We start from the raw sequence: 23217 nt of genomic DNA on the forward strand, positions 1-23217 counted from the left end.
ATTGACATCTTGAAGAGGATGTCTATATGGTTCAGCCCGAAGGTTTTGTCGATCCATAACATCCTAATAATGTATGCAAGTTAAAGAAATCAATCTATGGATTGAAACAAGCATCTAGAAGTTGGAATCACCGTTTTGATGAAGAAGTCAAGAAATTTGGATTCATCAAGAACGCTGATGAGGCTTGTGTGTACAAGAAATCTAGTGGGATTATCATTACTTTCCTAGTATTGTATGTTGATGCCATACTTTTGTTTGGGAATAACATTTCAACCATGGAAGGTGTAAAAGCCTGGCTTGTGAGTTGTTTTTCCATCAAAGATCTTGGTGAAGCCGCCAATATTTTGGGAATAAGGATCTATAGGGATAGATCAAGGCGGTTGATAGGTTTGAATCAAAGTGCATACAATGACAAAATCTTGAAAAGGTTCAAGATGGGCAACTCTAAGAAAGGTTTCGTACCCATTGAAAGAGGAACAATATTGAGTGCTTCTCAATGTCCAAGCTCAAAGGATGAGCAAGACAAAATGAATGGAATCCCATATGCATCGGCCATAGGATCCATCATGTATGCATGATATGCATTAGACCGGATGTGTCATGCGTTTTGAGCATGACAAGTCGATACCAACAAAATCCGGGAAGTAGCCATTGGATGGCGGTTAAGAGCATATTGAAATACCTTAGAAGGACTAAGGACATGTTTCTAATATATGGCTCTGGTGAGGAGGAACTCGTTGTGAAGGGTTACACGGATCCGAGTTTCCAAACTGATCGAGATGATTCTCGATCACAATCGGGATATGTTTTCGTTATGAATGGTGGTGCTGTCTCTTGGAAGAGCGCAAATCAAGATGTGGTAGCCTTGTCTACCACTGAATCTGAATACATCGCCGCCTCATTGGCAGCTCAAGAAGCTGCATGGATTAGAAAATTCATGGCCGATCTAGGGGTAGTCCATTCCATTCGGGACCCTCTAGAGATCTTTTGTGACAACGAGGGTGTGATTGCTCAAATCAAGGAACCTCCTGCACATCAAAAGACTAGGCACATTGAGCGGAGGTTCAACTACATAAGGGATGAAGTCTAAAAAAGAAAGATATGTATTCGCAAAGTTCACACTGATCAAAACATTGCGGATCCACTCACGAAGCTCCTTGAAAGGCCGAAGCATGAGGGTCATACTTGCGCCTTAGGACTTCGATATTCTAGTGATTGGATTAGATCTATTTTGTATTTGGATATCGGAACAATTGTTATTTTGACTCATTCATATGATTATGGTTTATGATTATGACATTTGAGTTATGTTCCATTTTAGCATGTTTAAATCCGTGAATAAGTTAATTATTCTAAATGTCCGTAGTCGTTCATATTTGTGGGAACAAGTATGAAGGTAAGACTATTATGAACTTGAATTGGTAGATATTTATAGGGTATGAATATAGCAAGGGCAGCCAAGGTTCATAGATATTTATGGGATAAATATTGGACTGACCCGCCCTCAATTTTACTGCATGGAATCCTTGTGATATGTGATCATAAGAAAATTTGAGTAAAGGCGAACATCATAGTATCCTCCAACCTGAGATACATATTGGGTCTTGATATTCATCGACTATTATACTTTGACTTAGTTCTTCGCTGCTCTGAAACTTGTCAGTACATAAGGCTGAGCTCAAGTGTAATACAAGGTGATAGTGAGAGACGTATGTAGTCAATAGGGGATTTGTCCCTCTTATTCTTTGAGAGTGAGATGTTTAAGGCCTGCTAAGTTAAATCAACAAAGAATGATCATTCCGTGTCTTTGGATTTGACAAGACATCCGTGACAAAAGGATAAATGATAGATTCACCTAAATCATTTCAAGTAAGGGACTTGAAGGGAATGATGTTATTGAATGGCACTTTGTCATACGTATTACGGGTAGTAAACCGTTTTTAGGCAGTATTTGCTATTTGCATCAATCTTCTATGTATCTTGTGCAAGTGGGAGATTGTAGGAATCGGTCTGCCGAAGACACATATTAGAGTTGATGTGGCTAGTATGTTTGATCCAAGTCGGGTCATACCCAATAAATAGCTAGACAAACACCATATATTTATTGTAGATATGATCTAACAGGTAAATATTAGCACTCATGATATTTAGAAAATGGGTTTCTAAATATTTGCACTTGAGAAATCGATAAATTATAAGGATAAATTATTAAGAGAGATTATCTTATGATATTATTTAAGTTGGTTAAATAATATATGTGATAATGGTTGAGGTATGTTGCTCGAAACTTATGGCATATTAAAAGTGTTAAAGGTCACAAAGTTTCAATAGACCTATGACTAATAAATGGAGTATTAGTCCTGTGAACTAATACATGGAGTATTAGTAATACGACTGATACATAGAGTATTAGTCCTGAGACTAGTACATGGAGTATTAGTCTGTTCCAGGAAGAAAGAGAAAATAATATCTGGTAGGACCAACCCACTTTTGGGGGGGGAAATTTCCCTCCCATTTGTTTGAAATATTTTCTCTTATTAATATCTACCTTGGGACACAACATATGAATACCAACCACATTACATGCAATTGGTAATCTATCTCCTTTCTCTCTTCTCTCCAAAATCGGTTCAAGGAAGAAGAACACAAGAGGGTTAATCTCTCAAGTGCAAGTGTCATTAAATCATAGCAAGCAAGGTGTTTGTTGAAGGCTTGGAGGGTATACAAGCTTGAGGCTCTTCTCCATTGAAGGCTAGCCATTCAAACCGTCATCTCCTTCATCTTCTTGCCTCTTGAAAGGTTGTATTACATAAACCCCCTATGGTTGATAGTTTTCGTATGCATGTAATTCGTATATGGATCCGGGGCTTGGGTTTTACATATAAAACGGGTTTTATATCAATCAATATAACAAGATTTAAAACATTTTAATCCGTTGCGTTTTTCATATAAATGGGTTTATATGGCTTTGATAATCTTGTTAAAACCCAACATGTTTGACTATGCTACTTTTTGATGTTAACTGATATGTGCTTAATTCATTATTTGTGCAAAATAGGTATCTTTGATGCTTATGCTTGTTTATCAGTAGACTCTTAGGATGTCATGATAAGTGTTTTTTTTAATTAATATACTTGAATGTATGCTTATCTGATGTCATAATTGAGTGTATGATTATGAGTGTAATCTGATCTAATGATATTGTTAGGATTTGTTAGACTATGCATTTTTTGAAGTCTGCTTGTTTTGATAATATCATTTATGATTAAGATTTGAATAATGTTACTTGTATTTGTGTCAAAATGTGCTTTTGTGTCAAGATGATATACTCAAATGAAAACTGTTAAGAAAATTTTTTATCAAAACAATTTTGGATAAAAAAGAGCAAGTTGTTTATGGTGCCGAGATATGATAATACTATTCAGTTCAAAGCTTTATTGAAGCTTAAATGAAAATTTTCAATGAAAAGACTTAAAAGAGTACTTTTGCTTAAAATTATGTCGATTTCTCAAGTTAGAAGGACATATACTTTTATATGTTTGGTCTTGTAATCTATGTATAGAATCAAAGGATAGCCATTAACCTAAAGACTGAAAGCATTTGGGGTAATTATAATGTGTTCTTTCACTTAAAATTATGCCAATGACTCTAAGCCAAAAGGACATGTATTTACTTATGTGTTTGGTCATGTTGACTACTTGTAGACAAACAGGATAGCCATTCACTTGGAAGCTAAGAGTAATTGGGGTGACTGAAAATTTTTATTATGGGAAATGATTGTACATTGACTACTTAGCTAATCATATGGAGTTAATAGGCTACAAAGGAACTTAGTCCCGTCATTAACATGTAAGGTTGCTTTCCAATGATATGTAAAATCTAAGGTGATATAAACATAAAGAATCTGCTAAGCTTGTGGAATTACATTGTTGTCTATGCATGTTCCAAGATACATCTATCCGAATGATAGGCAGAAAAGTGATTATCCAGTCATACAAGAGCCCATTGGTATTTGGTCCCCAAAATAAAGTATTTATATGAGAATGACAAAGAACACAAGTGAACAAAGTATATTTTTTAAACAACACAATGTTGTTACATGTTCACAAACTTATGTTAAAAAAATTATAAGTTCTGTCATTAAAAGGTTTTTAACCAAATCCAGGGGGTCAAAGTCAAATCGGGGTGATCTAGAGAAAGCCAAATAAGCCTTGAGAATATATATGGAGCATCAGAAAATAAAATATGTTATCCATTGAGTATTATGCATCTTAAATGAACAATTAGTCATATCACCAAAGAAATGAAATTCATGCTAAGTCTAGACCTGCTGTTAACCTCTCTATACTGTCATAATAATGTTGAGAATGAAGTATTGTGAAAGCTACTTGGTTAATATGATCCCATGCTTGAGATCTTTTCAGAAAAAGAAAGAAAATGTTTTGCAAGGAAAGACAACTGAAATTTAATCTCTTAATGCAGAATTTGCTCTTAAACAATGATCCTTAATGAAAAATATGTTTGATAATTGGTTTAAGTGAAAAAGAGTTGCATTTTACCTTCTAAATGTTTGAATATGTATTTTCGAGTAAGGTTTGATGTTTTATGACCTTTTCGAGCAAACTTAGACATTTTGGTCTAAATTTATTCTTTTCGAGCATGCTTTGAAGTTTTTACACTTTTCAGGTAGAGTTTACTATTTTACTTGAAATTCAACTTTCCAAGCAAGCTTGATATTTGATTATGTCTGAATATGATGTTTACTAGAAAACTTTTATGTAGTTAAGACTTTCTAGCATACTTTAGTGTTTTGATTTAAAGTATAACAGTTACTAGGATGCTATTAAATATGTTTAATACAATTGTTCACTAGCAAGCTTTGATGATTTCTGAACTTTCTAGCACACTTAATTGTTTTATATAGGTTGTTTTAAGTCCGTCTAGCATGCTCTGTGACTGAATATGTTTCTTCCAGCAAGCTTTAACGTTTTTAGACTATCTAGCACACTTGGGTGTTTGTTTAAACTATTTAAATTCATTCTAGCATGCTTTGAGATTATGAGTGTTTATTTGAATTTCTCTTATAATGTTTTCAAGTAAACTTTAAATTCCAGCACATTTGATGATTATGTGAATAATGAATATGTTTCTTTGAAATTACAAGTGTTTTCGGGCAAACCTAGTTTTCCGAGCACACTTTATGTTTCGAGCACACTTTGAAATTTTCATGTGTTCTCTCAACATACTTGGTAATTTTCAAAAGTTTGCTTTTCGGGTACACTTTGTGTCTAGAGCTCATCTCTAGCACACTTTGCTTATTCAACAGTGTCTCGAGCACACTATGTATAATAGTTTATTTGAATGATTATTTGCTAACTGTTTATGCATCTTTCGGGTAAGATTTGATTTTGTCAGAAATTCAAGCAAGGTTGACACTTAGGAATATGTCTAAAATATTATTTTGGGATTCTTAATTGATTCCGAGCAAGGTTGCCTATTTGATAATTTATACTTGATTATTAGACTTGTGATTTATTTCTCGAGCAATCTTGTATTTCGAGTAAGCTTCCTTCACTTTACTTAGTGTTATTCCTAAAACACTTTATAATAAATCTGAACGAGCAAGCTTCAGAATTTGGAATATACCGAGTAAGCTTTGTAAATAATCACTTTTCCGAGCAAGGTTTGCTAAATGAACTTTATCGAGCAAGGTTTTAAATGTGAATATATTTAACGGATAACATTACTGTTTGACAACTATTTACTCACTAAATGACAAAACGCATTTAAACCCACTTTCAAAAAGGTATAAAAGAGGGAGTTAGTGAAATTTTCACCACTTTTTCTTCTCTATCCTTCCACTCTTTCTCTTGTCTCAGAATATCAACCGACCTAATAAAAAATACTCAATTCCTAAACCCTAATTTATCAGCCCTCACAATCCGAATCGGTAAGCATCGATTAAGTGTTTTCCGACTTAGATTAAGTGATAATGGGCATTGATTATTCATTTTTACTAACTCTCTGTTTCTTGTGTAGGTTATAAATTTGTCGAAGCTCGGGTTCTTAAAGAAATTTCTTCTTATCTGCTTCAAATTATAACCTGAATATACTTAAAGCAATGAACTTTATGACTAATGTCTGCTTTGAATATGTTTATTTGTATGAACAGATATGGCGGAAGATGATGAACCGACATACACGTTTGAGTACAAGCACAACATGTGTTCTTTATTACAAGTTACTCCTGACAATGAGGAGGTGGCTCACACGATAAGGTGGCTACAAAGATCTAATATACGATTTGCCTTAACAGAGTGCCCTGTTCTCTATCGAAATCATTTGCTTGATTTTTGGCGCTCAGCCACATTGTATGATGATCTAAACGGTAGGCGGTTGGAAGCTACCGTGACAAGACAGGAGTTCCGTATAACTGAACAACTAATCAGAACCTAGAAAGGGATCTTGGACTCTTATGAGTCGTGACTTAGCCAATGCTACAGTCGCTGTAGTGTATGATCTACCATTCAATTTAATGAAGATGATTTTTGAAGGAAGGGTAAGCATATTGAGGAAGGAAAACAAACAAAAATTCCTAGCCTATCCCATGTTTCTGCAAATAATTTTCAATCATGAGCTACAAGGTTTACCCACAATGGGTACAACACATGTGCTGTAGAATCCAAATGTGTATAAACGAATTGCTAATCTGTCAAGCACAAGTAGATTCGATTCGAATGCTGAGTTTGATGTATTACCATGGTTGATTACCCATGATGTTGAAATTATGTCTGTACCTGAGTTAACCTCAGAGGAAGAAGATGATGATGAGATGGAGATTGATGATAATTCTGATAATGATGATGGATGAGATGAGGGTGATGAACATGAAGGAGGAGCTGAAGAAGAATTTGTTGATGATGTACATGATCAGGGGGAGAATCAACCCATACCAACACCACCGACCACACCCTTAGCCACACCACCACCTTACTCACCGCCACCACATGACCAAATTCACAAATCCCCACCTCAAACACCACCTACCCTAACCCAAAGCCCACTTGAAACCTTAAACCAAAGCCCACCTCACATCATTGACCAAACTATCCAAGACCTAAGCCAGCCAACACAAGAACCTTATATTCCAGAATCAATTCCCACACACTTACAAACTTTCCATCCACACCAATTACATCCCCAACACATTCCCAAACCTTAGAATAATCCAACCAACCTACATTCACAATTATCCATTCCAGAAACCTTTTAGTAACAAACATTGACCCTTTTCCCTCAATTAGTGAAAACATTTTTGAAGACCCAAGCCCTCCCACTGACCCAATCCTTCTAGAAACCCAAAGCATAAACCCACCCACCAAACCTTTACCTGATCATTTTTCTGACTCACCACTTACTACCCCGGTCACTATGTTTTTAAAAGAAATCTTGATTTGATAAGTGAAAATGTGGAGTTGAGAGGTGAAAATGTTGAATTGAAAAAGCAAAATGATGAGTTGAGAGAACAGCTGGCCCAAGCTCTTCAAAGAATTCAAACCTTTGAGGCAGAGGTTGGGAAGACCTCAGCTGCCCCAAAACAGGGGGGGGGAATGTTCCAATGGCCACTGTTGCTGATGAGATTGTGGATGAAGAGATGGTGAATGTGGAAGTAGAGGTTGAAGATGATGGTTTGAAAAGTATCTTAATGCTTATGGTGATAGTGAGGATGAGGATAGTGGTGATAGAATGATCTTTGATGAGGACTATGAAGGAGATAAGTCTGGTGAAGATGAACAAGACTATGATGTTAATGATGGGGTGTTGAACACTATTTATAGAGATTTTGATGATGATTTATTGAGGAAAGAGAAAGAGATGGAGGCTGAGATGGAAAATTAAAATACTGAGAATATGGCCACAACAGAAGAAATAGCAACTGATGATGTTGCTACTGATGTTATGACTGATGCAATGGCCACAGATGAAATAACTAATGTTGTGATGGATGAAGGAGCTGCAACTGAGGAACTAATTCTAACTGGACAAGAAACTAATGAATAGAGTTCCAAGAAGGTTGAGCAGGACAAGGAGATGGAGGATTTGTTAGACGATATTGACAACTTTCCCCCCTGAAACTGAACAAGAAAAGAAAAGGAGAAAGGAAAAAGGGAAAGCAAAAGTTGATGATGAGGATGAACCCATTGTGAAAAAGACAGTACCTGATGAGGAGGAAGAAGATGAAAATGTTAAAGCAGCCAAAAGGCTTGAACATGTGCTTAATGAAACAAGGGAGAGGGAAATCATTGCCCAAACCCTAACATCAGAAGAATTGGCTGAACAAGAAGATTTGATTGAACAAGCCAACATTGCCAAAACATTGAATCAAGAAAAGGAAGAGGAACAGGAGGTGATTGAAATGCTGATAAAAATGAAACGAGCTGAAGAGGTGGATAACTCATTGGCAATGGTCTTAAGTGTATTCAGTCAACCTCAAAATCAACCTCAAAAAGAACCTGAAAAAGATGCTGAGAATGAAGAACTTGTCAAGCAAGGGGAGACTGAGGATACGGTAGAAACATTGTTGAAAAAGGCCTCCAAAATACATGAGGAGTTCACTTCTAATGTAAACACATTTGAAAAGACTAACACAAGAAAGAGGAAAAGGGATGGTTATTCTGATTACTTTGCTGAAAGTCTTATGGGACATGAAACCCCTTTTATGCATGTTCCTATACAAATGATTAGGCCTGAGGATGTTCCTAATCCGGATGAACCAATAATTGAAGCTTTGGATGATTCCACTGAAAAGGATGATGAAACCAAAAGTGAGGACAAAGCTGATAGTGAGGATGATGAAGACAAGCCTGATGAGGTTGAAAAGGTTGATGATATCTCCCCTCAAATTGAAATAACTTATGCACAGAGGGAGAACATTCAACAAAGTCTAGATGAGGCTAAAAGGAATAATCCTTTAGTGATCAAGTTGATCAGATTTGGCTATGGATTTGAAAATTTGGCTCCTCTATCTGATGAGGAGTTACAAAAAATGATTGATAAAGAAGATTATGAAATAATGAAAAGCCTTCAAAAGAAAAATGTTGACTCCATGAGGTATAGAGAATATTTGAGAAAGCATGGTTTGAATGAAAAGGATTTGAGCAGAATGAGTTTCCATGACTTGGAGAGACACTATAACACAACAAGGGAAGCCATTGAGACAGAAGAAAAAGAGAGATTGGTAAGAGAATCAAAACTGAAAGAAAGAGTAGAGGAGGTAAATAAAAAGTATGGAGGAAAGTGCGGATTTTGATTGACAAAGGTATGGCCCCTAAGCTTGTTGATAGCTTGTCAAAGGAAGCGGTTGAGTCTAATTTCAATAGACTATCTAAGAAAGATCAACCTGAACCTTCTGCCAAGAGGCCAAGGCTAGTGAAATTGGCTGATAAGATCAACGATTATAGGAAGAAAAGATGGGAAGATGAACAATTAATTTTGTTAGAAAGGCTGATGGAAGCCAGGGGGGAGATTGAATGAGATTGAAGGAATGAGCAGATCAGACAAGCTTTCTATGCTTGTGTCTGAAATGGATAAAGATAAGTTGGAAAGAGCTGAAGCATCAAAGACTCCTATCCCTATACAAGTGAAACCAGAACCGGTTGAACACAAAGAACCATGGGAGGATGAGAAATGATTAAGCTATTGAAAGAGGTAATGAAAAACAAGGGTATGACAGAAAATATGTTTGATATGCTTGGACAGGCACAGTTGAAAAAGTTATTCTATGAACAAAAGGCTCAATGGGAGAAGCTTCTGACAGAATATGTGAATCCCAGGAGTTTTGTAGCTGGACGATTTGTACCAGCTGGTCAGCTTAGAGATGACAAGATTATGGACATGATTGGAAGATTATTCAAGGATGGAGGAGAAAATCTTGTCGAATTGATGATTATGCCTGCTATGTTGGTAGTTGAGATGTATAAGAAGAAATTTGGAATCACAGGGGCCACTAAACCAATGGAGTCCATTCTAACAAGGCCCTCTGCTTCAAGGAGACACACCGCAACAACCAGAAGTGAGCCTAGAAGAGCTGGAACTCAAAGGGAAGAAAGGCCACAAACTGAAGTGGACTTACCAATGACACTCTACTATGACTCTATCTCACATACTTTGAAGGTGATAATGCAAAGCAAAGAATTTAGAGAGATTATCTTCAAAGATGACTTTGCTGATTATAAGAGAGAACAGCTTGAGAAAATGGCAAATATTGATCTGTATGATTACCATGATAGAAACAAGATGGCTGCGAGGCAACAAAATGAACAGTCAAAATATTTTAAGGGTGAACCTAAAAAGAATTTTCCATTGTTGAGTCAAGGAAAGAAGTGGAAGCTGACTAAGCAAGAACAAAACAGAAGAGCCAAGCGTTTAAGTGATATAAGAAATGCTGAATTTGGCTACCTTTCAAAAGTCAGAGACAAGAACCCACTGTCCAACTTGAATACATGCATCAGTATGCGGAGACGAATGATAAGACCCAACCATGAAGTGCAAAAGAATGGTAGAATTACTCAAATTGTCTACAACGGTAACGAACACCACTACATTCTTCGCAACTCCGATGGACTGATTTTGGGAATTATAAGAAATGATGGTGATCTGACCATTCTGCAAAATGAGGATTTGAGGGACATAATGAACATGGCAATTTCTGAGAATCATCCTCATCAACAACTATTGTCTATATTCAAGCAAAAGGCAGGATCTGTAATAGTTTATCGAAGACAAGCAGCCCACAACGCAAGGAAATGAAGACATTGTTTTAGCATTAGGTTTTTCTTTGTAATGTCCACTGGACAGAACTTTCAACTATGTAATCTGTTAATTTTGATATGTAATTTGTTTTTGATTTGATGCGTATTTTTAACTTAGTGTATGTAACCTTAGAGGTGTTTTGGGACAGCTGAGGTGTTCCAAACTAGGGGAGATTGTTGAGTCAAGGATTTGACATGATAAGACTTAAAGGAGATTGGAATCTTCTCAACACTCCTCAGAAATGGCTAAGTATGGATACCGAGCACACTTGGACATCCGAGCAAGGTTTTACTTGTCCTAGCAAGGTATTTTGCCTATCGGGCAAGGTTATCTTCTTGAAGTCTTCTTAAGTGATAATCCGGGCAGGGTTCACTTTGTCTAGCAAAGGTGTTCTTCAAGTCAAGCATAGTTTGCTTACCAGCAAACCCTTGGCTGAACCAAGCTTTTAAAGCCAAGTATTTGGAAGATCTAGCAAGGTTTGATTAATAAATAGTAGTCCGAGCATGCTTGTTGAAAGTGATCAAGAAATATTCTAAGTACTTTCTCTAGCAAGGTTCAACTTCGAGCAAGCTACAGTGCTACCAGCACAAGTCAAACAGTGTTCCTAGCACACTTTGGTTTGCTCAATTAGTTATTCTTTAACAAAGAGTTGAAGGGATTCATGAAGAACAGTTTGCTCGTATGATCATATCGAGCAAATTTTGCTATGGTTAAGGAGATTGAAGTCTGCTAGGTGAGTATTTTCTTTGGAAAATACTCTAAGTAATGTCTACCAAAAGAACGGTTCACCAACACACTTCAAGGTTACCAGGTCTGCTCGAAGAAGACAAATGGCACAAAGTGAGCCCGAAGACCTGTTTTTACACTTAGAATGTTTTGAAATATGTTATTCTATTATGTACCAATCATTAGGGTTTCTAGAAGGAATGACAGATGTCAGGAGGATGGCCTATAAATAGAATGATCTAGGTCACGCCTCAAACGGACGGATTTCTCCACTTACAATTTTCAGACCTAAAAAATATTCCTGATTGAGTGTGACGGCTGTCCTAAGATTAGTACGGATAAACATTCCTTACAAGAAACCCTAATCGATTTACATTTGTATGAAACCTTTCTATAAATGGAAATCTTTGGAGTTATTATTTGTGTTTGTTATATTTAATAGTTTTTAAGCAACAAATAGTGTTTGTTAGTGATTCCACCGTTAACAAACATCTATTCTTACATTAAATAGCAAAGTCATCAACCTTCTTGTCGACACAGTTACTGTGTGGGTTGTGACATTTATTGTGAGTGTGAGTGATCAATTTTAGGGACCGACATCCCACTATCTTTCTAATACACAAAAGCCTCATCAACGTTCTTGATGAATCCAAATTTTCTAACCTCCTCATCAAAATGGTGATTCCAACTTCTAGATGCTTGTTTCAGTCCATAGATTGATTTCTTTAACTTGCATACTTTATTAGGATGTCGTGGATTAACAAAACCTTAGGGCTGAACCATGTAGACATCTTCCTCAAGATTTCCATTTAGAAAAGCGGTTTTGACATCCATTTGCCAAATAACATAGTCATAATATGCGGCAATGGCAAAAAAATATCTTAATAGACTTTAGCATTGCCACCAGTGAAAAGGTCTCATCATAATCAACCCCTTGAGTTTGAGTAAAACCTTTTGCTACAAGTCTTTCTTTATAAGTATCCAAGTTTCCACGCATATCGGTTTTCTTCTTGAAAACCCACTTACTTCCAACCGGTTTGGAGTTAAGAGGTGGTTCAACCAAATCCCATATTTGGTTGTTATGCATGGATTGCATCTCAACTTTCATGGCTTCAAGTCATTTGTCACAATCGGATTGTGACATTGCATCACGGTTTGTGGTGGGTTCATCCGAATCTACCACATAGCATCCATCCATGAAAAATCCATATATTTCGGGTGGATTACAAATTCTACCAGATTTGCGAACGTTTTGTGTGTCTTGATCAATCATTTGATCATTCTCAACAACCTCTAGTTATTTGCTAGAATCAAACAAACTTGTATCGGCTTGTGGTTCTCGATTCTCCTCGAGTTCCACCGTTCTACTAGTTCCTTCCATAAGGAACTTAGTTTCCAAGAACTCGGCCTTTCGAGCAATAAACACCTTTTGCTCTGTTGGGTTGTAGAAATAATATCCCATAGAGTCTTTGGGATATCCTACAAAGATACACTTGGTGGATCAGCTTTCAAGTTTGTTTTTGGTATTGTGCTTAACATAAGTCTCACAACCCCATACCTTTAAATATGATAATGATGGAACCCTTCCATGCTATATTTCAAAATGTGTCTTGTCCACTTTCTTGGTTGGTGCCATATTTAAAATACAGGCTGCCGAGAGCAATGTGAAACCCCAAAATGTAAGAGGCAATATGCTTCTAGCCATCATAGATCGAACCATATCCAATAGAATTTGATTCCTCCTTTCGGACACATCATTATGTTTTGGTGTTCCGGGTGGAGTAAGTTGTGAGATGATCCCACATCTCCTAAGATGATCTAGAAAAGCATCTTTAAGGTATTCACCTGATCTATCCGAACGAAGTACTATGATTTTTTTATTGAGTTGATTTTCTACTTCATTTTGGAAGACTTAGAACATTTCAAAGGCTTCATCTTTGTGTCTTAACAAGTACACATACTCATAACGACTATAATCACCGATAAAGGTAATGAAGTATCTCTCAACATTCCTTGTAATTGCCTTAAAAGGACCACATACATCCGAATGTATGATGCCTAATAAGTCTTTCGCCCTTTCATTAGTTCCACTAAAGGGTTCCTTGGTCATCTTTCCTTGTAAACAAGATTCACACTTATCAAATGATTCATCATTTGGTTCCAAAATACCATTCTTTTTAGGTGTATGTATGCGTTCTTTGTTTATGTGACCAAGGCTACAATGCCAAAGATAAGTCTTACTCAAATCCATTTTGAGTTTCTTGGTGCTAGATTGGTACAAAAAGTTATCAATAGATGTGTTATCATGAACTAATTCATAAATTCCATTAGACTGCATCGCTTTAAAACAAAAGACATCATTCATGAAAACATAAATACCATCATTTACAAACTATAAATCATAACCAATTTGTCTTAATAAAGAAACACAGACAATATTCCTAGTCAAACTAGGAGCATACAAAATGTTTTTCAAAACAACTTCCAAACCATTTGGAAGCTTCAAAATATAATCTCCTCGGGCTTGGACGTCAACCTTTGTAGGTTCCCAGCCGGATCAAACAGGAATACTTGTAACACGAGGGTGCGAAATCCCCACGTGATACGATACGAGTGTAAGACAAGTAATACGTTTGAGTCGGTAAAACAAAACACACAGAATAATACTTGTAAACTTGATATATTGCTAAACGCCAACACGTGATTCTAAAATCTCCAATAACTCGTTCAGTCAAAAAAAACTTTTCTAAAACCCGAAGTTGAGGTTTATATATACCTCGACAACTTCGCCTAACATGCTAGGCGAAGTTGTCATAACTTCGCTAGGTCCCCAAGTTCGCATATACATACTAGCAAACTTACATAATCAACAGTATTCGACATGTAACAAACAAACTAAACAATTACAGACACAGACAAAACACAAGATACTGAACTACTGACATCATGCATCAACAGACTCCCCCTTGGCAGTAGCTTCATATCTCTATCTTCTTTCTCATGTCTTGTAATCGCAAAACTTTCATACCACTCGTCTTTAAGCATGGACGCCCTGCCTTACACAGACAGAAACCACCCTCTGGTACTTCTTGGCTTCATCCTTCCACGTAGGAATGTAGAATATCTTCTTATCGTTTAGTACCTGCAAATCAGTTTGAGACAAATTAACCAAGTGCATGGGATCATACACTCTGAGAATTTCCTATTCGTCCTCATCTTCCATAACAGCTTCAGCTGTCTGACAATCAACGTACCACCACTTGAGATCTTTTAACACATCCTTGGGCATCATCTTCATTGGCACCTCTTTTAAACACCGAATCGGCTTATACTTCATCACCAACCAAGGCTTAGCATCAGCCCTCATTCCCCGTTCCTTATCCTTAACCAACTTTCCTTTCTGAGGCTTCAACAGCTCGAACTTTTTCTTTTTCACGCTTTCTTTCCACACGATCCTTCCAACCCATCTTGCAAAATTGTCATCACTTCGATTAATCAACCTCAACTGAGCTAAGTCTTTCACCTCACACTCAGGCAAGGTGTTAAGTGATCTCAATGTCTTCTTAAAGTACTGAATCCCATCATAACGCTTAATCACAAACAACTTTAACTGCTCATCATACAGCCAACAAATAATACCTTTTTTTGACTCAGCGTATCCCTTGATGTTGTAACTCTTCTTGAACATTGTCGGAACTGCAGGCTTCTTTGTCTTGAAAAACCACTGAGCACATCCTTCCTTCCATCTTGGCTGTTCTTCCCATTCAGACTCGTCTGACACATTTGCATCTTGGCTCACGTTCACCTTGTCAACATCTGGAATATCATGTTCTACACCATCATCCACAATCTCCCCTTCTTCTAACTCACTATCAATCTCAATTTGTTCCCCTATCTTTTCAATCTCATCAAATGTTAACACATCATCTCCTAACTCATCATCATTACCCAACACTTCCTCATCATCCACAACCACCACATTCTCACCACCTGAACCACCTGATGTACCAGCTGACTCCCCCTGAGATGTGGAAGTCCCAAGAGCTTGTTCAGTTCTTGGCAACTCACCACCTGCACCTCTTGATACATTGGGATCATCGTCTCTGTCTTGCCTCTTTTTGGTTCTCAAGTCATCACCCTTGCAGCTCGTCTCCCCCCTAAGATGCTAAGAACTGTTTAAGAGCATCAAATAGTTTACCATGTTCAACAAGGAGGGACGATTGGATCTGATTTTCTGCCACAAGTCGCTGGATAGCTTGAGTCTGGATTAGATTGATTCTTGACTGTTCAGCAACTACCCGTTCAAGAGCCGCTATCCTTTCATAATCAGACAAAGTAGCATCAAAATTAAAACGCATATGAGAAATATCTTGAGAATACGGTGGAGGAAATCCCAAACTAGTTGGTATCTCCGATGTAGACTGAATAGTGACCGCGGGTGGTATCGAAACAGACAACCCCGCAGTAGCAACCAACGTTGACTCAACAAACCGTGCAACAACCTCCGATGGAGTAAGAGTTGGAGGTGGCAAGGAAACTATTTCAGGAGCAGTAAACTGAAACGAGGTTGGAGGAGTACCAAAAGATGATGACGTTGTCACCAAAGAAACACCAGTGGTAATCGGTACTGTTACAGTCACAGATGCAGGAACCATAGTCATACCAGATAATGAGGGTGGAGAAAAACGAACAACCCTCGAACTTTCACCAACTCTTGAGCTTTCACCAAATCTTGCTTTCTTTGATCTTCGTACCATCCGACACAAACCGAATCATCGTGATACCGATTATCACCATATATAACGAATTACAGGTTACATGGATCCTACAAACCTTAATCACGGACAAGAAACAGAATATAATGAGGTTCAATTCAAGAATATAAGTTCACCGAGGGTTAGAGGGTTTGAAAATAGTTTGACCAAAAGACCACCGCATCAGTTTATATAGTTTAAATAAACCCCAGGGGCGAAATTGTGATAACTTCGCACATAGTTAACATCGCCTATAGTCAACCAAGTGGTCAACTTCGCCTAATCGGCTTACCAGTTAACTTCTCCTTGTTGTTAACTTCGCCCTTATTATTTTTCAAACGGAAACGTATAAATCTGACCAAAGGGCAACTGATTTTTATCTTATTTTATTTTTATTTTTTTTAAACATTTTCAAAAGGATTTAAACTTGACGATCAAAGAACCAAGTAACCAAGTTTCAAAAACTTAAACCATAAAACGAAATACATAACGAAAAAGTTAAATAATTAGAATAGACGGGATTAGATTTCAATCTCGACGAGAACCTGCATGTTTTAGAAAAGATCCGAACAGGAAGCATACTAATTAAGTGGTTGTCACCCAGATCCATGTTCAGCGGTATTATGACATAAAGAAACAGGTTGTAAGCAGGTATAAAACTTAGTATGGTTTTCATCACTTCTGTGATACGGATTAGGTTCAATTAAGCTCAAAATTTAGATGGACATCACATGAGAGATTGTGATGCCTCCTATCTATTCTCAAAGAATATTTGGCTTTCCCCAAGTCACCCCGAGTTGACTGCGACCCGTAGTGTCTGATTAAACAATGAGCACACATCGATCTTTAGAGTCTTCTTCCCGTTCTTTCTTATGCTTGAAATATTCTTTCTTGCCTCTTTCTAGATATTTGAAACAACTTAAGCTTCAGAAGGCTTAAAAATATACATTTTTTTTACTGATACAAATAAGGACATTAATACAACTCCAAATTGTAGACAACTGCAAGTCCCGAATCTGGATCACTGCAGGTACTTAACACTATCTTCGCTGGAATCAGAACACTCACGGGCTCGTGTATGACTGGGTAATCACTTTTCTGCCTATCATTCAGAAAGATGTATATGGAGACATGCACAACTCAAAATGGTTTTCCACATTAAATCGAGGAGATTTAGTTTGTATCACGTCTACTTTTACGCACCATAGAAAGCTACCATAACATACAATGACTGTTCTAGAGTCTTTTAGGCCTAATAACTTCACCAGTTAAGCACACAAAATCAGTTTTTCTATCACTTTCCAAGGTTGGATCAATTTTCTTTTAAACATCGTATGAAACTTCTTACGAAGTTATAGACTTGAAAAATTATATCATCTCCCCTAAAAAATTTAAATTCTATCCTGAAGATCCAATGGATCAGCTGGACCGACCACATACGAGTATGTGTCCTTCTAACTAAGTATGAACTACTATTTTTCAGCGAAAGAATAAAAACCCATCATAAACCGCCCCGGTCACTTTTAGTCATCTGGTTAATGGATATCCTCATAATCTACAAGTAGAAGTAAGGACCAAACATATCCGAAGATATGTCCTTCAAACCTAAGCAACCGACATAATTTTAAGCGATAGTGATGTTTTTTTTACTGAAAACAAGGTTACTCGGGATTGATCATCCCATTAAGCTCAACAAGATTTTGAAAACGAGATTGGTCAAACGCTTTAGTAAAAAGATCGGCAAAATTATCCAAAGAATCAACCTTTTCAAGCACAATTAATTTCTTCTCAGTACAATCCCGTATAAAATGATGACGAATGTCAATATGTTTAGTTTTACTGTGTTTAACGGGATTGTTAGTTACTGAGATTGCAGCAGTGTTATCAATGCAAATAGGAGTTTGAGTGAAATTCAGACCATAATCGCGTAATTGATGTTGTATCCATAAAACCTGGGAGCAGCAGTTTGATGCTGCCATGTACTCTGCTTTGCAGGTGGAAATGGCTACTGAGGTCTGCTTCTTGCACTGCCACGACACCAATCTTCCTCCGAGAAACAAACATCCAGTCACGTAACAATTTTTTGTTACCAGTCATGTGCTGGGAACAGCCACTGTCAACAACCCACATATTGTTTACAGCCCTGTTTGACTGTTCCTGCACAATTAAAGAAATAAATTAAAATCTGGGGACCCAAGACCTTCTGGTCTTGGGTTAAGTAAACCTATTATCCGGAATCCAGTACCTTGGTTTCCCAAAGTCAGTTTGAGGAAAGTTTATATTAGTTATGTAGGAGAAATTTCTAGATGACTGGCTATGAGGCCATCCAAACCTTCGTGAGTTAATTGGACTATAATTATTGTTTTGGTAATTTACTGGGAAAAAACGAGACTGATTTCTTTGAAATCTTGGATTAGTCCCATGACTGAAATTTGGTGTGTTCACATTCTTACCAGCATCATAATTAGTATTCCTTTTATTCTCAGTTTTTGGAAGCCTCATACCTCTAAATTTTCTCTGTTTCAGAGGACAATCAGCAACAAGGTGTCCTACTTTATTGCATCTGAAACAACTTCTGTTTTGAACTTTCTTCTCAACAGTTGTTGCAGATGTCGAGGTTGCGTTACTACCAGTTTTTCTAACATATGGTGGGACGAACGGATTTAGGGAAGATTTATTTTCATCAGGCTTATATTCCTCCCCACGTTTTAGTAACACAACCTTTTCTTCTATCTCATCTGATTCAGAAGGCTTGTCTGAATTTGATGAGACGGAGCTAGAGACAGATCCAGTGACATTAGAAGTTGTCTTACTTGTTTCACTCTCATTAAATTTGGTTTCTTTAGCAGAAACTTTTATTGGAACTGTCTGACTAATTTCAACATTCTCAGATTGTTGATTACTAGGATTATAAGTATAGTTATTGTTGTATGGTGGTGGACTTCTGAGAATCCAATTCCCCCTTTGATAACCGGGGAACGTTGAACACTTATGATGTGATCCAACATCGAAGAAGAATTTCTAAATTGTTCAATTTTCTGTTTAGTTTCACCACTTTCACCTGGTAGCCAGCTATCTGTTTATCTTTTTCAGCAATTAGTTTGGTCTTTTCTTCTAACACTTCATAACTAAGATCAATCACTTGTATTTTTTCAGCTAGAGTGGCTTTAAGACTTCTGATGTCCTTTTCGCTCGCTTTTATTTTACCGAGTAACTATTCTCTTTAGTTTTAGAATAGTGATGATCTTCTTTTAAGTTTTTAAATTGAGTATCCAAACTAACAAACTGATCAGTTAATATGACAAACTGAAAATTTTTGCCTTTTTCAGACACCCATCGGACTTGACTCAAATTTTCGGGACGAAAATTCTTTCAACATGTGAATGATGTGACACTCGCCAATATCAGGTTAACTCCGTTAATCCGAACTCCGTTAATTCAAACTTAAGATCACACGAACTGTAACGCATATCTCATTATATTTAAATTAGGGTTTTAAATGACGCGTGACAATCACTACACAAGTAGTCTTTCGGAATTGCACCGAAACACACACGAGTTGACTCAAACCGTTGGTGAACAAACAACAAATATCAAAACAATAATTATTTGATAATTATGTGCTAAGTCTATGTGTTACTTGATATTTATATGTAAGACATTAATTCAAGAAGCAAAAGTCTATTGTTTATACTAGAAATTGATTTACTAGAAGTTAAGGGGGCTAAGTGTAACAAATTAATAATTATAATCAGATATTAACTAACCCTAATCCCCTACCCCCTACATACGATCGTTTCCCCCTCCCTCTCTTCCTCTTGGCAGCCGTGACCTACACACACACACATACAATCTCTTTTCAAGTTTCTTTGAAGGAATCAAGGTGCTAGCTAGGTAAATTATATCATATCTAGTCTATTTCATTGATTTAATTGCATGATTAAACCTGCAATCATAAACCCTAGGTGCTAAAAATGTTGTTTGTTGATGAACTAGGGTTTACATGCATGATTGTTAGTCATAGGTTAATTGTATGTTGAGTTTTGATGAAAACTTATGCTGGACAGATTATTGAATTCGTGTTTGGACGACTGTAACTCGATGTTAATATTATGTTTTGATGCGATTGTTGATTCTATAATATACTAAGTCGAGTCTAGTTTATGAGAAGTCCTAGTTTGTAATTTTTTGACATATAAAAGTTTGTTTTTATTATTTTACAAAACTGTTGTGCAAGGCTGATTTGGGAGACCTGCTATTAGGTTGTTTTGAGACTAAGATATCTCATAAACTACAAGACCAAATGGGTTGGTTCCACTTCTGGATGAAAAAAAATTCAGTTAGGAACCTAACCCAATTGGTCTTGCATTAATTATATTTGTCATTTAATGGTAATAACAAATAACATTCTGTTGCGCATGATAATGATTGTTGTGTGTTTGCTGTGATGTTTTGATCTTTGTGATAAAACCATATATGATAAAAATATAATAAAAATAGGTTTAGAAACCTAACTCACGTGTGCTTCTGTGATGATATTTGGTGATTTATTTGACTTGTTAGAATTTATTAAGAAGAGTAATCTTGTCGAGTGAAAATCTGCATGGATAATTTAGCTGCTGTATTATTTAAATTGTCATGAAAAGTGCATAACCGATCGATGTTTGCTATGTTTTGACCAAATTGCCCTAGTGGGGGATAATTGCTAGTAATGTACAATGTTAATACTTGACACTTAAGTAGTTGTTCACACATGTAACGTATCACCAACGTGTTTGTCGAGTCGCACTTATTTCATAAACGAAACACGAAACGCATCTCATACATAATTTGTATGTGCTGAGTCTAGGGACTCACTCGTAGTTTAAATACTTAAAAAATCTTGTTTTTGTTTTTAGAACACTAGTGAGGATTATCTGTGACGCGCACCTTTTTCTCGGATCTTTTTGGTTATCTTCGCAAACAGTGAGTTTCATGTCCCCTTTTTACTCTTTTTAAACGCTTTTATTTGGGGGAGATAACATACTCCAACACTGTAGATTTTGTTTAGTTTTTATATATCACTTGTAAGGCTAAGTGGCAAACAAACCAACCAAAGTCCTTCATAACATCGAACCGGTTAATATTTGGATAATAGCGAGTCACTGTTGAGTAGTACTACTGGGTTTGACAAACCCCACCCCAACTCTAAACTCGACTGTAGGTCGAGTGGGTGTAATTTTGGCTAACACATTACCATGGTCGTGGTTGACATGGTGGCAAGGCAATTGATAAACAGTCAGCTTCGGTGTCGAACACCTAGTAATACTTGTTGATAGGTTAGCTACCTATTGATATATAATTGACTTAACACTATCTGGTAACGCAAACGCAAACGCAAACGCTTTATTTATATAAACTTGTGAACTCACCAACCCTATGTTGACACTTTTAGTATGTTATTCTCAGGTAGCCGAGGCGGGCGCGCGGCTTAGGACATGCATTCGCTAAACATCATTGTTTTAAAAACTGCTTTTAATTTCTGTCTTGACAACTTGTGTTTTTAAGTCGTCCTGTGTGGAGCCCTGTTTTGGTTTACGATTTACGCTTCCGAATTTTTACTTAAGACTTGATGTCTTGGTTGTTTGAAAACTTTATTTTTGGTGTTTGATTATGATTCCGATCCTGTTAGTTCACACTCTCTGACGGTAAAACTCCGTTAGTGGATTTTGAGGGTGTGACAGTTAATGTTTTTGATTGTTCAGACAGATTTTCACATTGTTCATAATGAAGTTCAGAACTTACCTCAGAGAGCTGATCGTTCACTTCTGCCATGTATGCCTGATCTTCTCCCATCTCTCTCTCACTTCCTCCAGTTTTGATGTTTACCAAATTATCATGTTCGAATACTTCCTCAACTTGTATATTCCAGTTGTATCCACCATTCTGTTGAGATACCATAGCCCTATTTTCACTACCACCTCCATTCTGTTGTGCAGGCCTGTTCTGACTTCGTTCGACTCTCTCATTTATACATTCCTTAGCAAAGTGACCATTTTGTTGACAGTTGTAACATCGAACCTTTGATTTATCAAACCCTGGTCTTTCTCCAATGAACTTTCTACCCGTTTTCTTCATGAATCTCTTTACCCTTCTTACTATCATAGCCATCTGCCACTGTAGATCCATCTCTTCCAAATCATCAGCATCGATCTGATCATAGTCTTCATCCAAAGTTGCAGGGTCGACTATTTTACCTTTGATATAGTTCTCATAAGATGCAATGAAGGATGCATAGAGGGCAAACTGTTGTTCAGCAGATTTCACACTCATAGGCATCTGTGAGTAGTTATTGCTTGGAGCATTGGATGAGAAATTTCCAGTTGTAGTTTGAGGCTTAAGGAATTACTACCTCCTGTTATGAAACATACGTCACAATCCATATTGAGAATCACATGACCATCTGGAGTGGAGTTTGATTCCCCCTTAGAGTAGTAGGCAGTGGATTCTAACTTTGAACTTGAGCTCGGAGTGACTTTAGCACCATATATTCCCGGATCCTGAACCTGATCAGTGTGTGTCTCCTTTCGAGCCATGTTTAGTTCAAAATTTCGTAACTTATTTACCACCGTCTCCAAATCAATCTTATCAAAGTCCTTGTCTTCTCTCATCAGAACAGTGTACATCTCCCATTTTGGTGGAATAGCTTCAAGAAGTTTCTCCACTATCTCTTCTTCTTTATATTCAATGGAGTAGTTATTTAGCTCTGTCATCAGAGGATAATAACGTGTGATAATGTCATCAAGTGATTCATTTTTCAGGTACTTGAATACGGAGAATTGAGTTTTCAGCAGCTTTGTCTTGGAGGTACGTATTCCAACATTTCCTTCATATCTATTCTCCAGTGCTTCCCATAGCTCTCTAGCAGTTTTGTATTTCTTAAAAG

Source organism: Bidens hawaiensis, unplaced genomic scaffold (genome assembly GCF_021521415.1).
Source record: "Bidens hawaiensis isolate Kalapana, Puna unplaced genomic scaffold, B.hawaiensis_p1.1 tig00018801_1, whole genome shotgun sequence".
NCBI lineage: Eukaryota > Viridiplantae > Streptophyta > Magnoliopsida > Asterales > Asteraceae > Bidens > Bidens hawaiensis.